Below are 12,780 nucleotides of genomic sequence, written 5' to 3'. Positions count from 1 at the left end.
TTCTGTGCGTGACTCAACTTTCCTGTGAACTAATGTGTGGCTCAATTGACAGTTCAAGGTATTGTCCATGATTATCGTGTTGAGATTGGTGTGTTTGTGAGTGTGTCTCGCCGTTATTCTGTTAATTCGATGTATTTCATTCCTTCTTTCGGTAAAGAGAACATGATCTGCAACGGAAACGGTACGTTCAAATCCTAAAATTCCAAAGGGACTGTTAGTCATGTCTTATTTTACACTTAACATTTTAGTTAAGGCATGGATATACATCGTTCGCTATGAGATTAGCTCGAGAAACCTGTATGGATGTCTTTGAGACAGCTACCTGCATGTTACCTTTTTATTATAAAAATAAAAGCAAATGATGAGATCAATTACATTGTAGCAAAGGACACCTACTGTACGTGCTCTCTTATTTGTTGGTTTTGTCAATATGGAAATTCAATGTTATCTTTCTCCAATAGCATTTATATTTTGGAATGAAGACTGGTAGAAAGTAGAATTTGTTGATAAAAAAAAACAACCCGGTTTTAGTTTACATGTACATCTAGTAATCTTGTTGTTTTCTTTCAAAAGACACTTGTTACTAGAAATGGCAGTTTTGTTACTAAATGTTTCCAGTGCTATTCGTGATTCGTGCATTTTTATAACATCTGTCAACTATCATATCGTTAAATCGTACTTTGTTTCATTGTTTGTGTTATTCCCCTTTGTCAACGAGTTTCTTGGTTTGAGCCTCCTTTTAATCTGTTTGCTCTTTCTTCTATCTTTTTTTCGCATTTTGTTGACTACTGTCGACTGCTCGTTCAAGCAGTATGTCTCGATCATTGAGACTGCTATTTTACCTGCAGAGGCCTTATCAAGCCAGGTTCGTTACTGTCAGATTACAAAGCTTTTTAGGCATGGGTTATTTAACGCATTGAAGCCACACATAAAAACTCTGGAAACAAAAAGCGACACTTTTTTGTGCTTCGACTTAAAACAATGATACCTGTGTTATTTTATTCAAACCGTTTATTCCCTAAAGAGTATTTGACTTTGCTGTCTGGCACACATTTCAGATTGAATATTTCTTTCACATGAGTCACGCGACAGCCGCTCCAACGAGAGTACCCTTAAAATCGAACAGATAAAAACACAAAGCTTCAATTCAACGAATGATCAAAGTCAAATTAGGTCAAATTCATCATCTATTGCATACGGGAAGGAAGTCGTATCAAAAATCTATGAAGAACAGGGTGCGCACTTCTTGTGTAACGCCATATTTCGACTTAGGCACGTGTGAACCGTTTAAGTGGTCAAAAATGATACGTTGTTGCACCACCTTTCATCTTTGGAATGTCTGGGTCGGTCTCGTGAAATTATGCAAGATTCTTTTTGTCGGCATGCTACAAGCTTGACCAGACGGAGGTTTTTTCTTTTTGTTTATTAAAGCTGTATTCCATGGAAATGATCGGATTGTCTTTTTCCTGTGTTATGGTTTCTTCCGATGTCAGTCAGACTGATGGAAATTAGAATTGTTTTTCCGTGCCTGTAAATCTGAAATCATCTGACATACGACAAAGTTCATTCCTTCCCCAATTACTCATATCAAAATTAAATCTTGATTTCAGAAAATAAAATCATGAGATTTTAGAGGCATCACGTTTGAGCCACTGTTGTGTCAGTCCTTTGTCATTTCATTATCACTTTTGCTTTTTAAATTTCGTTGAAATCGAGCGAGACACGTTCCTGTACCTGTTATATATAGATGAGCAGTAATGAGTGTACATGATTCTTTTGTCTTTTGTATAGTACACATATTGATGGTAACTTTACAAGTGCAATACAGCTGTTGACAACTTCTATTTTGTACATACAGTATACCTGTAATGACATGCGTTTTATTGTACATGGTGATAAATACAATGTAATTATGTGTATGCGTTACTTTCACAGTACTGATGCTGATGAAAGATAGTCTAGTCTTAAAAAACAACAGGAGATGGACGTGATCAATATTAGCTAGCTCCGAGATGTTTTCATTAATACATCTATATTTTAAAGTTACTCATTTTCCTTCCAAAGATCTCGTTACTTTCATCATCTTGATACCATTTAATAGATTTTCAAAATGTCACTCCTTTTGCGATTGACTTCCAGAAGCATTTTATTATTTGTTACTCAAGTGACTCTATGCGTTTGGTCTAAATCAGACATTTTCTAACTCTTGAAAACACTTCTTTTTCTGTAAAAAATCTTTGCTTTAACACTACTTCCAGGGGAAATCACTGAAAAACAGAACGGATCAGAAACATAAGTGATTAGTTAAAGTTGCTGCAACATCTGGATTGACCAGTTTCATCGAAAGTAGTGTGTGATTCATACTGTATGTACGAGAATAAACTCTCACAAAACATGGCGAGGTATACCGGTAGAGATCATTGCTCGTTTGGCTGTACTGATTCAAGCCCGCTGCAAGCACAGTTCCGTTTTACACATGTATAGCATTTCAAGAGGAAGCGGATGATGAAGACAAACGGTAGAATTTTCAGAAAGATATATTACATTGGAAGGCAACCTTCAACGAATTTGCCGACGATAGCAGCTAGGACTTTGTATTTTTCAAAAAGACTGATCATCAGCTTGCTTGTAGCAATGCAGACATGTTATACGATCTATGAACGTGATTTCTAATTGCCTGTAACAAAATGGCACTAGCTCAAAAGTAGCTATCAAGAATATGTATCTGAAGAATGGTACGAGTGTCTGCAAGTGTAGCTTTCCGTAATGATTGAGTACATTTCACAAGAATTCAGAAGTAGGGGACAAAGTTTCTGCAGTCTATCTTTATCACGGTGTTTTTGTGAAATGATTTATAAACCATGTTCCTATACCATATGCCCTGTTGTCTGTATCCAACTACGTGTGTGTGTTTGTGTGTGTGTGCAGGGGCGGACGAGGGGGGGGGGGCACAGGGGGCACGTGCCCCCCTCCCCCCGAAAAAAAAAAGAAGAAGAAAAAAAAGAGATTTTTCTATGCTGATTCTATGACCATTTCTAAGTTCAAATGGCACCAGATGGCACCATTTTGCTTCTTGGGGCAAAATAAATTTCCGGGGGGACATGCCCCCGGACCCCCCTAGCAAATTCGGGCGCTTCGCGCCCATCACATTCACTTTCGATTCAAAGTGCCCCCCCCCCTTACAAAGCAACTGATCCGCCCCTGGTGTGTGTGTGTGTGTGTTTGTGTGTGTGTGTGTGTGTGTGTGTGTGTGTGTGTATGTTTGTGTGTGTGCGTGCGTGCGTACGTGCGTGCGTGCGTGCGTGCGTGTGTTTGTGTATGTGTGTGTGCGTGCGTCTGTCTGTTTATCTGTCTCTCTATCTGTCTGTCTGTCTGTCTGTCTGTCTGACACCGCCTAGTGCTGTACGCCTTCTGAATCTATAGAAAAAGCGAACGTAAACACTATAGAAGAAACTCAGCTGCAATTTTATATATATGTATTCAAACAAAAGAAGGTTAAATACACGCTTCGATTGGTCGGCTAGGTGTTTGGGTGGTCGATTGGTAGGGCAATGTGTAGACCATAAACACAAATCAAATTAAAGCAGTTGAACGCTACTGTTAATTGTTACACCAAAATTCTCAGCTTCACATGAGACAGGATGACATCTATTCGACGTGAACTTTAGGAACTGACTCTAGATGTAGTAATGATTAATTAATAGTATCTTGTTCCATACATTTTTAAGTCTGGCATACCAAGCGATCACACTAAGGCCAAACAAAAATATATGTTGGTTTAGGGAAGTATGACCCCCTAAAAATAGGGTCGGTAGGTCGGTTTTTTTTTATTTTCTATTTTTTTAATTTTTAGTCTCGGTATGGTTTGCAAAATGATCCAAAGGTTGCTTTTTTTGAAAATTCTTTTTAGAAATGAAAAAAAAGTTTAAGAGTCGGCGGGAAAAAATAGGGTCGGTCGGGTTACCCTAACTAAACCAACATATATTTTTGTTTGGCCAAACATACATTCAAGTGAGTAATATATATACCTAACAGCGAATATACGACAGCAATTGACGAAAGGACATGTAATCATAACGACACAAAGGATCAATACAACTGGACAGCTAAGCGCATGTTATGCCGAAGTTCATCACTTTTGATTCTTTTTCATTCTCTCCGGAGCCAGATTTATAGTTTAAGCCCGGGGTGTCTTCAACACAGTATTTATACATGCGAATTTAAAACATTTACACAATTAAATCGAACTATCCGAGCGCTATACACATAAGGAACGATAGCCTAGCTGCTCAACCATTTCGCATTGTAATACACACGTTTTCACGTAGCATTAACAGTAGCCAAACTGCTTGACACTAGCCAGTTATGTTAACATCATTTGATCTGGTCTCTATTTGACACAAAGTGGACGTTTACTTGTTTCACACAGCTCTTGCTTTGAACGCGAATCGATGCTAGATGTTAGGCGTAGAATACAACATCGATCTGGGTGAATTTGAAAGGAAAAGCTGCATGACTCACAAGACATGCATTCCGGATGGACACTGTTCCCGAGTACCATCAAACGCAAGAATTGCACAGTGAAGGGCCATAATATCACAACATTAAATCACAAAGTATTACATTTACACACACACATACACACACACACACACACACACACACACACACACACACGCACGCACGCACACACACACACACGGACGCACACACGCACGCACACACACACACACACACACACGCGCGCGCGCGCGCACAAAAACACGCACACACACACACACACACACACATACACAACACACATACACAACACACACACACACACACATACATACACACACACGCACGCACACACACACACACAAATGCAGTGAGACTGGTCGCGTCCAGGTAGTGCCTGAGTGTCATCAGACACATGCAGGGAGTTCATCATTCGATGGTTTCTTGTTTAACATGCATATCTTCCCCGTATGAACAATTCTTTGATCTTAATCTATATGGTTGTCTGGCAGCTTGACACAGTCGTGAGGTTAGTTTGCTGCAGTTTCTTTGTCTCTTCACTCGCAGGAAGCGCGCTATAATCAATGTACTTGTAAGTTAAGTGTACACGAACAACATCGAAACATGTAATGGCCGTACACCACTGTGATGTCAGCATACTTCAGACTATTCTTCGGTGGAAATCGTCAAATTCATGGAGCCCCTTTGAGAAAAAATAGTCGGAATAAAACAGAGTGTATGAGACATTTCCAGACCTAAATTTAATAATTATACAATTGCCCGAGACAATAGTGACCACAGACGTAAGCCTGATACCTAGGCTACGTACATCGTCGAGGGAATACGGGTATACAAAATTCTGTATTATTTGTCAACCGTGAGTCAAATGTCTTCTATTCAACGAAAGCGGAGTGAAGCTGACTATGCTCTCAGAGTATAGTTTTGGGAACCCAAAATGGGCAAACGAGCTCACACGTAACCAGAAAATTCTGGAACGCTGAAGAAGAAGAAGAAATGTCTTCAAATTGCTAGAAACAAATTACAATGATGGCGTCACACAGTTTCTGAGTCTGACCGGTTGCACGAACAAGGATCTACGCGTGTACACAACATCTAGGACAGGAGGTGACGTTTACTGTTCACGTCATCAAAACAACGAAGACGTCATCTTGATGGCACACGACTCTTTATTCTCATCAGCGGGGCGAACTAGGCTTTAAAGGCGTACGTCGCATCATCCCCTCGAGAATAGACGATGTTTGGAAATAACTCTGTCGGGTGTGTATGAGTTGTGAACGAGTGATTACCCTTGATTTTAGTGAGACAAACAATCCACAAGTACTCCTGTCCACATGTTTCAGACACAACACCTCGCTAGTGACTGGCCTGTAACGTCACGAGAGGAGAACGTGTGTCTTGTACCAAGCGAAATCCAATCCATGAGAAGGGAAGTTTTCGGTTTAATTAGATACAACATCGACTAAGCAAACCAAGACGTCTTTTCTTGACCGCATCCCCCCCCTCCCCCCACTCACAATCACTGTTCAAAAGTTCTGACGTCACAGGCAAAAGAAAGTTCGAGAAGAAGTCAGTTTTTGTGTACGTCTCCTGGAGATTGAAAAAAAAACACCCGACAAAGCGTTTTTCGAGAATGAAGTTGGTGTCGGTGACTTAGCCATATCAGCAGAGGACTACTTGAAGGGTCTCCGCCAGACTGTGCACGTATCGGTATCGTATGTTTTTAACTGCTCGACACGGTGGTGACGTCAGCCCCACGCACGCGGTTGCCGAGCCCCACGAGTCGCATGAAGTGCGTGCGGAAGGAGCGGTAGGTGGCGAGGAAGACGAAGAAGTTCATGTAGCTGTTTGAGATGGCGATCCACAGCAGGACAAACTCAGTGACGGGGGTGACGGCGGCGTTGAACAGCACTAAGCAGAAGAGCGTGGCATAGTAGGGACCCCAGCACAGCGTGAACAGACCCAGTGCCATCATGATGGACCTGAGCGAATACAAAAATCGAAGATAAACATTGTCTTTGTGGTCGTTATCATCATTATTTTCGCCGTCGTTGTCGTCGTCGTCGTTGTTGTTGTCGTCGTCTTCATCAGCATCACCGTCGTCGTATTCGCTGTAGTCGTCGTCATCATCGTCGTCGTCGTGGTCATCACCATCATCATCATCATCATCATCATCATCATCATCATCATCATCATCATCATCATCATCATTGTGGTGTAATAGGGGCAAAAATGAACTCTGAGTGCAAGACATCTTCGTATATCTGTGAGATAGTAGGCCTACTCATTTGCTTACACAGGAACGAGAAGGCATCTACAAGTTATGATAATTCGGACAATATAAAGTATAGCTTACACATCAGTCCACACCCTATCCCCTTACACATGCACCTTGCACCAGGAAAGAGATAATGCTTACTGTCCTACAGACTAAATATTTCGCCTCTTTAAGGACATGGTATGGCTTATATGATAATTTGAGTTTTTACGCCCTCACGGCTTTTGATGAGATACACAAGTGTATGCGTGTTTAGGTGGTATCAGCCATCTGCAAATGTGGCAGAATGACCGAGGTCTTTTACGTGCCATTGTGGTGACACGGGGGTGGGATTTGGCTTCCGTCTCTGGGTCTTCACATAAAGTTGACCCGTGTCCGCCCCGGCCCGAATTCGAACCTGCGACCTTCCGATCACAAGTCCAGTGCTCTACCAACTGAGCTACCAGGCCCCCCACCTTGCACCAGAAGGTACAGATCTACATTCAAGGAGAAATCGGTAACAAGATATAGCTCACCTAGCAGCCCGCATTCTAGCCTTAAACTTGAGGCTGTGACCGGTGCTGGCGTGAAACTGCTGCTCCAGATTGGAGATCTTGGCCTGCTGCTGTCTCGCGATGTAGAAGATGCGACCATTGATGGCGTAGGTGGCCAGGAAGACGGCCACGCAGAGCAGCATTAGGACAGTGAGGTAGTTGGTGTCGATGGGCCCGAGGTTGCACATGCTCTGCCAGCATTTGTACACGTACTGACCGAGCCCCGTGGCCGGAATCAGGCCGTACATCAGCGTGGGCATCAGCCAGATGACCAGCAGGATCGCCACGTTCACCTGAAGAAAAGAGGACAGGGAACAGATGTTGGTGGTGACTGTTATGATGATAGTTGGTTGGTTATTATTGTTTATCGTCTTTTCAGCATCTAATGCAAGTTTGTTACGTTTTTCATTCCACATGGTCAAATCCATGTTTAAAACTATTTACAATCAGATCTATCGCTGTAAACAGGTTCTAAAACGCCATCACTTTCACATTCTGTACTTCAAATCTTGTAAACAATCTTGATCTCCTTTAAAAATCTGCCACTGCCACAAAACGTACTGATACTATCTTTTTTCATCAGTTCCAACAAACGCACAGATCTCAAGACACTTTTTTACCTGGCGGGTGAGCAGGTTGGGGTACTTGAGAGGGAAGTTGATGGACACCAGGCGGTCCAGGCTGAGGGCGAAGAAGGAGAAGAGCGAGACGGTCTGCAGGATGTGGAACGTCACGCCGCTGAACGTGCAGATCGCGTGACCAGGAATCCCGCGCTCCGATCGGGCGGCAAAAGCTAGGTGGAAGGGCAGCACGAAGACCCCGGTCAGGAGGTCGGACATGGCGAGGGACACGAAGAAGTAAGGGTTGATGCGCGTGCTGATCGCGTGCCACGTCACCAGCAGCATCAGCAGGTTGGTTACGATGACCAGTATCAAGGTCAAGGTCACGACCAGCTGGGCGAGCCGCCAGTAGAGGTCGCTGCTGCACACTGAAGGCGGAGGAAACCCCTGCGAGGAATTGTTGGAGTCCATGGCGGTTGTGTTTCTCGTTTAAAGATGGTGCCAAGCTTAATGATTGTTGCTGATTCTATAATTGTTTATCTTGTATTGCACCAGTAGATGAGTAGTTACTCAACTGTTTGCACCAAACGATAGTTCCAACCAGTATTGTATTGACAAATGTGTTTGTATTTAAACGAAGTTACAGAACATTCTTGAGTTGTCTTTTACAACATGACCGATCGACTTTGCACACAAAGATGCGTGGTAGCTTTTTTTTCCATCAGGGATTATCACCGTGTAGAAAGAGAATAGTCACAACACAAATGTATTTTGTGTTGATTCTGTTCTACGGATTTCTTGAGTTGGCGTACCATAAAAGTAAGTTATCACAGACTAATGCTTTAGTTGCTTCACAAAAGTAATAAATCGCAGGCTAACTTTTTGATTGCTTAAAAAAAGTAATTAATCACAGACTAATTATCTGGTTGCTTCACAACTATAACTAATCTCAGACTTATGATTTGGTTGCTTTACAAAAGTAACTAATCACAGAATTATTATTTGGTTGCTTCACTTACAGGATAATCTTTTAGTTCCTTAACAAAAGTTACAAAGCAAAGAATTTGTTTCGATGCCACACAAAGTTAACTAATCCAAGAATGTTAATTTAGCAATCGAAGACTAATGGTTTGGTGGTTTCACGAATGTAAACACTCACTGGCTAATGCCTTGGCTACTTCACAAAAATGACATGTCGAAAGGGTTTCGCTGCTTCACAAACGTAACTCGCCAAAGGCTCAACCAGCCGTTCGCGAAGTTTCATCCAAGTTAGAGACTGCGCTCGCGTGGCACAATGACTGAAGAAATCCGATCAGCTTGGTTTTCCGTTATTCTGATCGAACTAACGCCAGTGCATCAACAAATAGCTATAAATCGCGAAAGGCATGGTCAAAGGCACATGATATTCAAAGTTTCGACCCAATTGAAATATTTTAGGTTTATGTTTAAACAGTGGAACCCCCCCCCCCACCCCCACCCCCACCCACCCCCCCCCCCCCTGTTTTGTTAGAAGTCCAAAACAAATAGACTGCTAACAATCCAATATCCAGACTTAAAAAAACAAGAAAGGTCAGCTAATGGAACGTTTTATTTTGACAAAACAAAACATTCACAAGTACGTCGACCTAATGGTCTTTATAGTGGACACTCATGCTTAGTGCCACTGCATACAAATAAACCTGCAGGATTCCGGCTGTGTCGAAACTGTGAAGTAAGGTATTTGCATATTCACCATTTTAGTGCATGATATGAATATATGACCAATCATTTGACCATTTGACAAAACAGGGCTGATTCTAGATGACCCACTAAATATGATAACGGTCATGCCGGGATCCTTTTTGTTTATAATTCTGAAAATAACAACGGCAAAGAAAACATCAGGTTGACTTATTCTAAGAAAATACTGACACTTTATTTTGTATTATTGTAAACACTTAACCATATTGAAATAACGAAACGTTAATTTTATCGGAGGGGCCGGGTGTACAGAATGGCAAGGCGCCACCCATTTCCAATACTGCCTGATGTTGATTCTGAACCTGTCTCTTTCTCTTGAACAAGAGAAAGCGAAATGAAAAGACTGTTCCGTCTGGTGTGAGATTGTTTTGTGAAAACTTTTCAGCTGTTAATGTTCATGAGGTCAAGTGAGTGATTGGCTGCATGTGGTCACGTAAATTAAGTTACGTCAAGCCTAGGTTCAATCCCGTCTGCAATCAGCTGTTACAATGTATTTGCAGGATCGCTTCAATTATTATTTTGGTCGAAGTCAGCCGGTAATAAAACAGTTATTTCTAATATGCTGACTGTTAGCGAATGATAACAAACATGTCTTCAAAATCATATCAACATTCGTCTGCCGACTCATGTTGATATCCATTTCCTCGACATGTCTGTTATCATTTGCTAACAGCCAGCATATTAGAAATAATTAACTCATATAAACAGATATGTCTCGAAACTGATATCAACATTCGCCTGCCGGCTCATGTTGATATTCATTTCCTCGACATGTCTGTTAGCACTTGCTTACAGCCAGCATATTAGAAATAAATCATGTTATATATCCTCTGTAAAGACCATTCGGTCGACAAACATATACACCGGCACGGTTGGCCTAAGGCGTCCGCCCCGTGATCGGGAGGTCGTGGGTTCGAACCCCGGCCGGGTCATACCTAAGACTTTAAAATTGGCAATCTAGTGGCTGCTCCGCCTGGCGTCTGCCATTATGGGGTTATTGCTAGGACTGGTTGGTCCGGTGTCAGAATAATGTGACTGGGTGAGACATGAAGCCTGTGCTGCGAATTCTGTCTTGTGTGTGGCGCACGTTAAATGTCAAAGCAGCACCGCCCTGATATCACCCTTCGTGGTGGACTGGGCGTTAAGCAAACAAACAAACAAACCGAATTCACATCAGACACAATATATAGAGCACTGAATTAACATCACACGGACTGCTGAGCACAGACTATCATCCCAGACAAACTATTGAACACTAAATTACCATCAAACACAATCTATTGAGCACTGAACGACCACCAAGAACAATGTATTCAACACTGAATGACCATCACCCACACACTTCTGAGCACAGAATAACAATCACACACAAACTATTGAGCACTGAATTGCCATCAGGAACAAGGTACTGAGCATTGAATGACCATCAAAAACACTATTAAGCACTGAATGACCATTACACACAAACTATTTTAGCAGTGTTCTAAAGTCAGTTTTTTTTTTAACATCTGATGGCCGAGAGTAAAGCAAAGGACTTGGTGTATTTTTTCCTGACAAAAAGTTCAAGTTTAAAATAGACAATTGACCTCAAAACTACTTTCATCGCGGTCTGCCTTTTCACATCAACGAAAGCAAACGCACACCGTGGTACAACGAATCAGAGAGAGAGGACGCGAGTCTTCCAAGTCTACAAGAAAGACGACTTCGCAAGGTGATTTAAGTAAATAATTGCTTCTTTACCGTACCGTGCAAACAATGCTGTGAATTTATCCAGATTTGACCATCGAGCAGCCCTCCACTAGGACGCATGACGAAAATCGACAATCTGGATGCTTCTTGTGCAGAGGGAATTTAATGGTGTGTGTTGAACTGATTTGAGAGATTGACAAAGGTATCTTCTTCTTGTTGTTGTCGTTCGCCTTTACACAAGACATAGGTATAAGTTACGACATTATTTCAGATTTGTTTTTAAATCCACTCTGCAGAGAAAGCAGCTGTTGATTTTTGGAATATGCTCAAGTTGAAGGATGGTCACTTCTAGTGCAGAAACCTCATCAGATGCGCTTCACACGACCAAAATTACGTGTGAAGGAATGTCCAGTATATATACATTATTTCCAATTATCAGAAATACTCATTCTCCATAATTATTGGACAAGCTGTGAGTTCAAGTTTTGAGAATATATGAAGGGAAAGACTAAATCTATGTTCACCACCACCTGCGCTGAGTTGAAAATCCTTGACTACCACGTAGCCCTGCGTGACATTTATTTATTACTCCAGAGTGACTGATACTTCAGGAGAAAGTGAGACACTGTCAAAATAATCATCGTGGTTCGTGTCGCTCCTTAGTGCATTTCTGTGTGTCCGTTTGTTTCCGTAATGAAGGGCAAGAACAAAATGAGCGTAAAGAGGCTATCGCTTAGGTAAAAAAATAAAAATAAACGCACTGTCTTCTCTGTGTATACATGATTCAGTTCACCATTTCAGATATGGCCAGGATGTTACAAGGGGTGTGCCACCTCTCCACTTGGACACAAACAAAAATCAGCATCCTGGAAGCGTTCTGTTCAGAGGGGCAATTTCTTAAAGGCCGCAAACCTCAATCTGTAAAAATCCACTCTGAACAAAAAGCAGACAGGGTGTTGATTTTCAAGTTGTGTCCATGTTCTGGCATTTTCTTATCCCATGTAAGAGTCTGACAAGACTTGAGATAACGAGCAGAACGGAATTCGAGGAAAGGACTGTGCCTTTAAAAGATTCAGAAGCTTTTAAAAGAAATTGCGGAAGCGATTTAAAATCTCTTTCTGTCTGATAATTTTCTCAGAAGCGATGACTTTACAGTGTTGAGAACGCGCTCAATGCGCATGCCCCGGTATTGATCTTTTGCCTAACTGAAGTTACCTGTCAGTTCAAACTCGTGCAGTTCTTGTTGTTCGAAAGCTTTTGCATTACTCTGAATACCTGCAATCCTTCGTTTTGCGTTTTTGTTGCAGCTGAGTGCATTTACAGTTCAAAAATCCTCCTATGGTAGTAAATCAAACCCAAAACTACCCAACGACGACATCTGTGAAGCTCGACAGTTTCTTGTTCACGCGAGTGCATAAATTAACCTAGTTATTACGTGGTGTTTGGTCGGAGTTCGATTCAA

The 12,780-nt window shown here is 41.8% G+C and overlaps 1 protein-coding gene across 4 annotated transcripts in view; it reads left to right on the top strand.

The window, feature by feature from the left end:
* Positions 1-2,877, top strand: part of LOC138959594 (cys-loop ligand-gated ion channel-like) — a 154,497-nt gene extending 151,620 nt beyond the window's left edge. For all 4 annotated transcript variants that reach the window (XM_070331141.1, XM_070331143.1, XM_070331144.1 and 1 more), the window contains one exon: positions 1-2,877. This exon is cut by the window's left edge and continues 1,212 nt beyond it. The gene's annotated coding sequence lies outside the window, so the exon portion shown is untranslated.
* Positions 2,878-12,780: the final 9,903 nt, after the last annotated feature.

This window comes from Littorina saxatilis, linkage group LG2, assembly GCF_037325665.1.
Source record: "Littorina saxatilis isolate snail1 linkage group LG2, US_GU_Lsax_2.0, whole genome shotgun sequence".
Classification (NCBI taxonomy): Eukaryota; Metazoa; Mollusca; class Gastropoda; order Littorinimorpha; family Littorinidae; genus Littorina; species Littorina saxatilis.
The sequence above is the reverse complement of the archived record's forward strand: the minus strand, read 5'-3'. Positions and strand labels throughout refer to the sequence as shown.